The sequence below is a fragment of the Oncorhynchus nerka genome, linkage group LG27 (genome assembly GCF_034236695.1).
Source record: "Oncorhynchus nerka isolate Pitt River linkage group LG27, Oner_Uvic_2.0, whole genome shotgun sequence".
NCBI lineage: Eukaryota > Metazoa > Chordata > Actinopteri > Salmoniformes > Salmonidae > Oncorhynchus > Oncorhynchus nerka.
Window position 1 is genome coordinate 19,849,645 of NC_088422.1, and position 9,394 is coordinate 19,859,038.

Here is a 9,394-nt window from a genome sequence, read left to right on the forward strand (position 1 = left end):
GGGAAGAAGATTATGTGGATATATTGAAGCAACATCTCAAGACTTCAGTCAGGAAGTTAAAGCTTGGTCACAAATGGGTCTTCTAAATGTACAATTACCCCAAGTTTTTAAAAAATCTCCAAAGTTGTGGCAAAATGGCTTAAGGACAACAAAGTCATGGTATTGGAGTGGCCATCACAAAGCCCTGACCTCAATCCTATAGAACATTTGTGTGCAGAACTGAAAAAGCGTGTGCGAGCAAGGAGGCCTACAAACCTGACCCAGTTACAGCAGCTCTGTCAGGAGGAATGGGTCAAAAGTCACCCAACTTATTGTGGGAAGCTTGTGAAAGGCTACCCATAACATTTGACCCAAGTTAAACAATTTAAAGGCAATGCTACCAAATACTAATTGAGTTGAAATGTATTTGGCTGAGGTGTATGTAAACTTCTGACTTCAAATTGTATTAGATCTGCCAGAGATATCATGTGGAATCCTTTCTACATGTAGCAAGCTGGTGATTTCAGCTAACCAGGTTTTAAAAACAGGTACTGTCTCCTTATTCCAAAGGCTTAAAATGTTTATTTTTGCAATAACCATGCCATATTGTATCTGTTTCCAGTGGGTTGAAGTCGTTAGATGAGGTGACCTGCCTAAAACTGCAGTGTCCAGGGCTGGTTTGAGGTTAAAGCTGTATACACCTGAGAAGCACTTAAAAAATCCTGCCAGAATGTGTGCAGTTTGGGGCATGACCAGAAGAGGTGACCCAGGGTACCCTCTGCAGATGTGCACTTAGGGTATATCGGAGAGACCAAGGGGTAGAACGAGTATAATTTGGTACAGGAATAGTGTAGTCTGTGAATCACTAAGTTGGTGTCAGGAGTTTATCGAGCACACGTGAATATCTCGAAGGCAATCAGCCCAACAGTCATCAGTAATCTCCATACCAAGGTTTTCCTCCCAGGTCTACCTCAAATGTTGTGAGGATACAGAGTAATATGCTGTAAAGTGATCTACAAATCTGTAAATCAAACTCATGGAGCCAGGAACGAGGTTCATGAAAATATACAATTCGCGGGCAGGTGTAATTGCCTCAAAATGTGGGATATTTAAACGAAAGTAGTTTCTTATCTGAAGATATCGGAAGAAGTCCGATACAGGAGGTCGTACATTTTCCTCAACTGTGCGAATGTGGCAAAAATATTATTGATGTAAAGGTCTGCAATAGTAGTAATGCCCTTTCTCTTCCAGCATAAAAAGTGTTGTCAGCTAGTGAGGGGGAGAAAGCATGGTTATGGCAAGTAGGTGTACAGACAGGGGTCTCTGGGAGACCAAATACTTTCCTTATTTGATACTAAGTTTTTAATGCATTTTTTGCATAAAGTTATTGCCAGGAATACATGTATGGGATTTAGCTGATGAAAAGAGAAGTGCTGGAAGAGAGGTGTTGTGTATATCTTGTTCAATAGCGAGCCATGAAGGGGTGGAGGGATCCACCACGCCAGGGTATGCATCCTGCTAATAAACCAGTGCTCTAGCATTTGCTGCCCAATAATAATGCTGAATATTTGGCAGACCCCTAATTCTTTGGGCTTGATTTGATGTTTTTTAGAGATATGGTGTACTTTGCATCCCCACACAAAAGGCAAGATAATAGAATCCAAGGATTTGAAAAAAGCTTTACTCAAACAATATAGGCAGATTCTGAAGAGATACAGGAATCTAGGGAGTGTAACCATTTTAATAGCATTAACAAGGCCAATCATAGATAAAGGCAACACTCTCCAGATCTCAATGTTACGCTTCAACTTCTCTATCATGTCGAGATAGTTCAATTTATAAATCAATTTAGGGTCCTTAGGGATGACAACCCCTAAATATTTAATTTTGTCTTCTGCAACTTTAAAATGAATATGTTTAAGGAACTGTGGGTTTAAGTCACCTTTAAAAGGCATAAATTCACTTTTATCCCAGTTTTTTGTGTATCCATAGAGTTCTCTAAAATGATTCAATGAGCTCCAACAGTGGTGGAAGTGACTCTTCGGGGTGTGAGACGAACAAGATGATATCATCCGCATAGAGCGAGATTCTGTGATCAACCTTTCTTATGTTTAGCGGAACAATGGTAGGATGGCTTCTGATCCTGATAGCTAGGGGTTCCATAGCAATGGCGAATAGCAACGGACTTAAGGGGCATCCCTGGCGGCAGGAACGTTGAAGTGAAAACGGAGGTGATTTATTGTAATCAGTGAGAACTGAAGCCGTCGGGCACGCATATATTATTTCAACCCAAGAGACAAAACTCTTGCCCAGACCAAACTCATTTATTACTGTCAGGATGTAGTTCCATTCCACTTGGTCAAATGCTTTTTGAGCGTCAAGTGCAAGTATTGCAACTTTAGAATCTTTGTCATGTTTGGAATAGATGATATTCACCAGTTGCCTAACGTTGGAAAATGAAAATCTGCCTGCGATAAAACCAGTTTGGTCATGATGAATTATAGTCGAAATGCATTTATTTAGTCTGTTCGCGAGTAATTTAGTAAAAACCTTGATCGCATCCGAGGAGGGCAATAGGACGATATGAAGATGGATCTGTTTCTTCTTTATCTTTCATTAATATTGGGGAGATATTAGCGGAGTATAAAGATTCTGGGAGTCTGTGACTTTCAATAGAGTGTTTAAACATCCTTAAAATAAGAGTAACCTTTTCTGAGTAAGCTTTGTAAAACTCGATACCAAAGCTGTCAGGGCCAGCCGCTTTTTCATTAGGGAAGGAACCATTTTTATTTATTTATTTCACCTTTATTTAACCAGGTAGACTAGTTGAGAACAAGTTCTCATTTACAACTGCGACCTGGCCAAGATAAAGCAAAGCAGTGCAACACAAACAACACAGTTACACGTGGAATAAACAAACATGCAGTCAATAATACAATAGAAAAGGTCTATATACAATGTGTGCAAATGAGGTAGGATAAGGGAGGTAAAGGCAATAAATAGGCCATTGTGGCGAAATAATTACAATATAGCAATTAAACACTGGAGCGATAGATGTGCAGAAGAGGAGTGTGCAGGTAGAGCTACTGGGGTGCAAAGGAGCAAAATAAATAAAGTAAATAACAGTATGGGGATGAGGTAGTTGGATGGGATATTTACAGATGGGCTATGTACAGGTGCAGTGATCTGTGAGCTGCTCTGACAGCTGGTGCTTAAAGCTAGTGAGGGAGATATGAGTCTCCAGCTTCAGTGATTTTTGCAGTTCGTTCCAGTTATTGGCAGCAGAGAACTGGAAGAAAGGCGGCCAAAGTGGGAATTGGATTTGGAGGTGCACCCATGACCAGCTTGGAAACCAGATTGCATAGCGGAGAAGGTACGGTGGGATTCGAAAGTCGGTGATCTGTTTGTTAATCCAATCAAATCCAATCAAATTTTATTTGTCACATACACATGGTTAGCAGATGTTAATGCGAGTGTAGCGAAATTCTTGTGCTTCTAGTTCCGACAATGCAGTAATAACCAACAAGTAATCTAACTAACAATTCTAAAACTACTGTCTTATACACAGTGTAAGGGGATAAAGAATGTGTACATAAAGATATATGAATGAGTGATGGTACAGAGCAGCATAGGCAAGATACAGGAGATGGTATCGAGTACAGTATATACATATGAGATGAGTATGTACACAGTGGCATAGTTAAAGTGGCTAGTGATACATGTATTACATAAGGATGCAGTAGATGATAGAGAGTACAGTATATACGTATACATATGAGATGAATAATGTAGGGTATGTAAACATTATATTAGGTAGCATTGTTTAAAGTGTCTAGTGATATATTTTACATCATTTCCCATCAATTCCCATTATTAAAGTGGCTGGAGTTGAGTCAGTGTGTTGGCAGCAGCCACTCAATGTTAGTGGTGGCTGTTTAACAGTCTGATGGCCTTGAGATAGAAGCTGTTTTTCAGTCTCTCAGTCCCAGCTTTGATGCACCTGTACTGACCTCGCCTTCTGGATGATAGCGGGGTGAACAGGCAGTGGCTCGGGTGGTTGTTGTCCTTGATGATCTTTATGGCCTTCCTGTAACATCGGGTGGAGTAGGTGTCCTGGAGGGCAGGTAGTTTGCCCCCGGTGATGCGTTGTGCAGACCTCACTACCCTCTGGAGAGCCTTGCGGTTGTGGGCGGAGCAGTTGCCGTACCAGGCGGTGATACAGCTCGCCAGGATGCTCTCGATTGTGCATCTGTAGAAGTTTGTGAGTGCTTTTGGTGACAAGCCCAATTTCTTCAGCCTCCTGAGGTTGAAGAGGCGCTGCTGCGCCTTCTTCACGATGCTGTCTGTGTGAGTGGACCAATTCAGTTTGTCTGTGATGTGTATGCCGAGGAACTTAAAACTTACTACCCTCTCCACTACTGTTCCATCGATATGGATAGGGGGGTGTTCCCTCTGCTGTTTCCTGAAGTCCACAATCATCTCCTTAGTTTTGTTGACGTTGAGTGTGAGGTTATTTTCCTGACACCACACTCCGAGGGCCCTCACCTCCTCCCTGTAGGCCGTCTCGTCGTTGTTGGTAATCAAGCCTACCACTGTTGTGTCGTCCGCAAACTTGATGATTGAGTTGGAGGCGTGCGTGGCCACGCAGTCGTGGGTGAACAGGGAGTACAGGAGAGGGCTCAGAACGCACCCTTGTGGGGCCCCAGTGTTGAGGATCAGCGGGGTGGAGATGTTGTTGCCTACCCTCACCACCTGGGGTCGGCCCATCAGGAAGTCCAGTACCCAGTTGCACAAGGCGGGGTCGAGACCCAGGGCCTCGAGCTTGATGACGAGCTTGGAGGGTACAATGGTGTTGAATGCCGAGCTGTAGTCGATGAACAGCATTCTCACATAGGTATTCCTCTTGTCCAGATGGGTTAGGGCAGTGTGCTTGAGATTAAATCGTCTGTGGACCTATTTGGGCGGTAAGCAAATTGGAGTGGGTCTAGGGTGTCAGGTAGGGTGGAGGTGATATGGTCCTTGACTAGTCTCTCAAAGCACTTCATGATGACGGAAGTGAGTGCTATGGGGCGGTAGTTGTTTAGCTCAGTTACCTTAGCTTTCTTGGGAACAGGAACAATGGTGGCCCTCTTGAAGCATGTGGGAACAGCAGACTGGTATAGGGATTAATTGAATATGTCCGTAAACACACCGGCCAGCTGGTCTGCGCATGCTCTGAGGGTGCAGCTGGGGATCCCGTCTGGGCCTGCAGCCCTGCGAGGGTTAACACGTTTAAATGTTTTACTCACCTCGGCTGCAGTGAAGGAGAGTCCGCATGTTTTCGTTGCAGGCCATGTCAGTGGCACTGTATCGTCCTCAAAGCGGGCAAAAAAGTTATTTAGTCTGCCTGGGAGCAAGACATCCTCGTCCGTGACTGGGCTGGTTTTCTTCTTGTAGTCCGTGATTGACTGTAGACCCTGCCACATACCTCTTGTGTCTGAGCCGTTGAATTGAGATTCTACTTTGTCTCTATACTGACGCTTAGCTTGTTTGATAGCCTTGCGGAGGGAATAGCTGCACTGTTTGTATTCGGTCATGTTACCAGTCACCTTGCCCTGATTAAAAGCAGTGGTTCGCGCTTTCAGTTTCACGCGAATGCTGCCATCAATCCACGGTTTCTGGTTAGGGAATGTTTTAATCTTTGCTATGGGAACGACATCTTCAACGCACGTTCTAATGAACTCCCACACCGTATTCGTCAATGTTGTTATCTGACGCAATACGAAACATATCCCAGTCCACGTGATGGAAGCAGTCTTGGAGTGTGGAATCAGCTTGGTCGGACCAGCGTGGGAGCTTCTTGTTTTAGTTTCTGTCTGTAGGCAGGGATCAGCAAAATGGAGTCGTGGTCAGCTTTTCCGAAAGGAGGGCGGGGCAGGGCCTTATATGCGTCGCGGATGTTAGAATAACAATGATCCAAGGTTTTTCCAGCCCTGGTTGCGCAATCGATATGCTGATACAATTTAGGGAGTCTTGTTTTCAGATTAGCCTTGTTAAAATCCCCAGCTACAATGAATGCAGCCTCAGGATGTATGGATTCCAGTTTGCAAAGAGTCAAATAAAGTTCGTTCAGAGCCATCGATGTGTCTGCTTGGGGGGGAATATATAGGGCTGTGATTATAATCGAAGAGAATTCTCTTGGTAGATAATGCGGTCGACATTTGATTGTGAGGAATTCTAAATCAGGTGAACAGAAGGATTTGAGTTCCTGTATGTTTCTGTGATCACACCACGTCTCGTTAGCCATAAGGCATACGCCCCCGCCCCTCTTCTTACCAGAAAGACGTTTGTTTCTGTCGGCGCGATGCGTGGAGAAACCCGCTGGCTGCACCACCTCCGATAGCGTCTCACCAGTGAGCCATGTTTCCGTGAAGCAAAGAACGTTACAGTCTCTGATGTCCCTCTTGAATGCTACCCTTGCTCGGATTTCATCAACCTTGTTGTCAAGAGACTGGACATTGGCGAGAAGAATGCTAGGGAGTGGTGCACGATGTGCCCGTCTCCAGAGTCTGACCAGAAGACCGCCTCGTTTCCCTCTTTTACAGAGTCGTTTTTTTGGGTCGCCGGCTGGGATCCATTCCGTTGTCCTGGTTGAAAGGCAGAACACAGGATCCGCTTCGTGAAAATCATATTCTTGGTCGTACTGATGGTGAGTTGACGCTGATCTTATATTCAGTAGTTCTTCTCGACTGTATATAATGAAACCTAAGATGACCTGGGGTACTAATGTAAGAAATAACACGTAAAAAAAACAAAAAACTGCATAGTTTCCTAGGAACGCGAAGCGAGGCGGCCATCTCTATCGAAGACCTTAGAAAGGCAGGGTAGAATAGATATAGGTCTGTAGCAGTTTGGGTCTAGAGTGTCTCCCCCTTTGAAGAGGGGGATGACCACGGCAGCTTTCCAATCTTTGGGGATCTCGGACATTAGGAAAGAGAGTTTGAACAGGCTAGTAATAGGGGTTGCAACAATTTCGGGGGATCATTTTAGAAAGAGAGGGTCCAGATTGTCTAGCCCGTCTGATTTGTAGGGGTGCAGATTTTGCAGCTCTTTCAGAACATCAGCTACATACTGCAGAAACAACCTCTTCTAAAGTTATCTCTGCATTTAGCTCCATTTGAGCAGCACCGCATAAATTAGGTAGGGAAAGGGAATGGAGGAAATCAGACATTTTCGTGGTATCTGCAGTGCGGTATCTGCAGTGCGGTATCTGCAGGTGTAGAGGTCTTGAAAACACTTTATGAAACATGCATTAATTTCTTTTGGGTCTGTAGTAACAGCTCCTGTACTAGATGTAATTATATGAATAGCTCTATTGGCCTGTATACCTCTCCGCTGGCGTGCCAGTAGTTTATCCGGTTTGTCAGCCAACTCTAAGTGTTTTTGTTTAATCTTTAATAGCATTGTGTTTACTTGGTTAGAGAGAATAGTATTGAATTCATATTTGAGTTTTATTATGTCATTCAACTTGGAAGATAAGGGCGGTTCCATATAGACTCTCTCAAGCACCGGGAGCTGGGCCTCAATTTCTAATAATCTTCTCTGCCTACATTTTTTCATGGTAGCCTCATATATTATATGCCCACACATAACAGCCTTAAATGCCTCCCACAAAGTCGAGTCGGATACATCAGCAGTATCATTCTGAGACATATAGTTCGTAATTAAATTGGCTGTTTGTTGGTGAAATTGTTCATCATTGAGTAATGTTGGATTACATCGCCAACTGAATTGAGGCCTTGTTCTGCCGAAATCCATTTGTAATAAAATGGGACTGTGATCGGAAGTTATTATATTATAGATGTGACATTAGATGTCAATTTAGAGCCTGTTTAAAAAGTAGTACATTTTTGTGTATGATTTATGCACATGTGAGAAGAAAGAATCATCCTTATCCGTAGGATGTTGTAATCTCCACATATCGACAAGGTTCATTGTTCCAATTAAATTATTCAAGACAGTAGTGGAATTCAGTGAAGTGGTAGGGCGAGTAGGAAGCCTATCCATATAATGATCCAAAATGCAGTTAAAATCTCTGCCTGTAATTAAATGTGTGGTTGATAAATCTGGTAAGAGACTGAAGACATTCCAAAATAACCCTGGTTCATCGAGGTTCGGTGCATAAAGATTTATAAATGTTGCATGTCGTGATAGAATGTGGCCTATTACTATAATAAAGCGGCCATTGTGGTCGCTTATAGTTGAAATATGTTTGAATGGGACAGTTTTTCAAAATAATATGGCTATACCTCTAGTCTTGGATGAAAAAGTTGATTGATAAATATGTGATACCCGACTGACTACATTTTAATCTCCATTGCTCTGTATGCTTCATGTGAGTTTTTCGTAGAAACACAATATCTCCAGATAAAGATTTCAAATGTGAGAAAACTTTTCCTCTTTTCAAATTCGTTCTCAAACCTTGTACATTCCACAAAAGAAGGGTAATGTAAAGAAGTAATTATCAAGTAATTATCAGTAGTCATAAGAAATAACTATTTGGTCCTCAAATACATTACAATTGTAACAGTAGGGTTGGCGCAACATGTAAAGAGCAAAGGACAAATGAAAAACATGAAAAACATTCTCCACCTCCCTCCCCGTCCACTTCCCCAAACGAAGTGGAATATATATTCCCACATAAACATTGTGGAACTGCTGGACACTACAGGGAGACATAGGTTTGCTAACCAATGTATAGTGAAACTAAATTAGTGTACCTTCAGGTGGTCCGACTAGGCCCCCTCACTCTTATGTCTATAACAATTGCTCTTATAAAATAACTGAATTGAGCCAAACAAATATGTCCCTACTGAAACCAATCACTGTGAACAGCTGCTCTGGCCGGCCCTAATGGTCCTAGGCGTTGGTGGCTATAGAAGTAATCCTGTCAATGAAAGACTCGGCATCCTGTGGTTTTTAAAACACCTTCTCTACCGTACCATGGGTAAGAATCAGCCAAGCAGGGAAGAGGAGGCCATGTCTGATTCCTGCATCTCTGAGCTTCTTCCGAGCTCCATCAAAGGCCTGGCGCTACTTGGTTACCTCAGCAGTGTAGTCTGGGTATATGTTAACCCGAGCTCCGCTGAAGGATATGGGGAATTGCTGGCGGGACAGGCGCAGAACATTTTCCCTCTCGGGGCCGTGGTGTATTTTGGCAATCATGATGCGGGCAGCGCAGGGGAGAGCCACATTCGGCCTTGGGGGAAATGGTCAATCCCTAACAGTTTTGGTATAAATACTGCCAAGAACTGTGTTGGTCTGCCCTTCTCAATGTTTTCTTCCAAGCCTGTGATTTTGATATTTGAACGCATTGAACGTCCCTCAAGGTCAATTAGCTTGAGTTTCATAGCTTTGTTTGCTGTTAGTAGCTCTT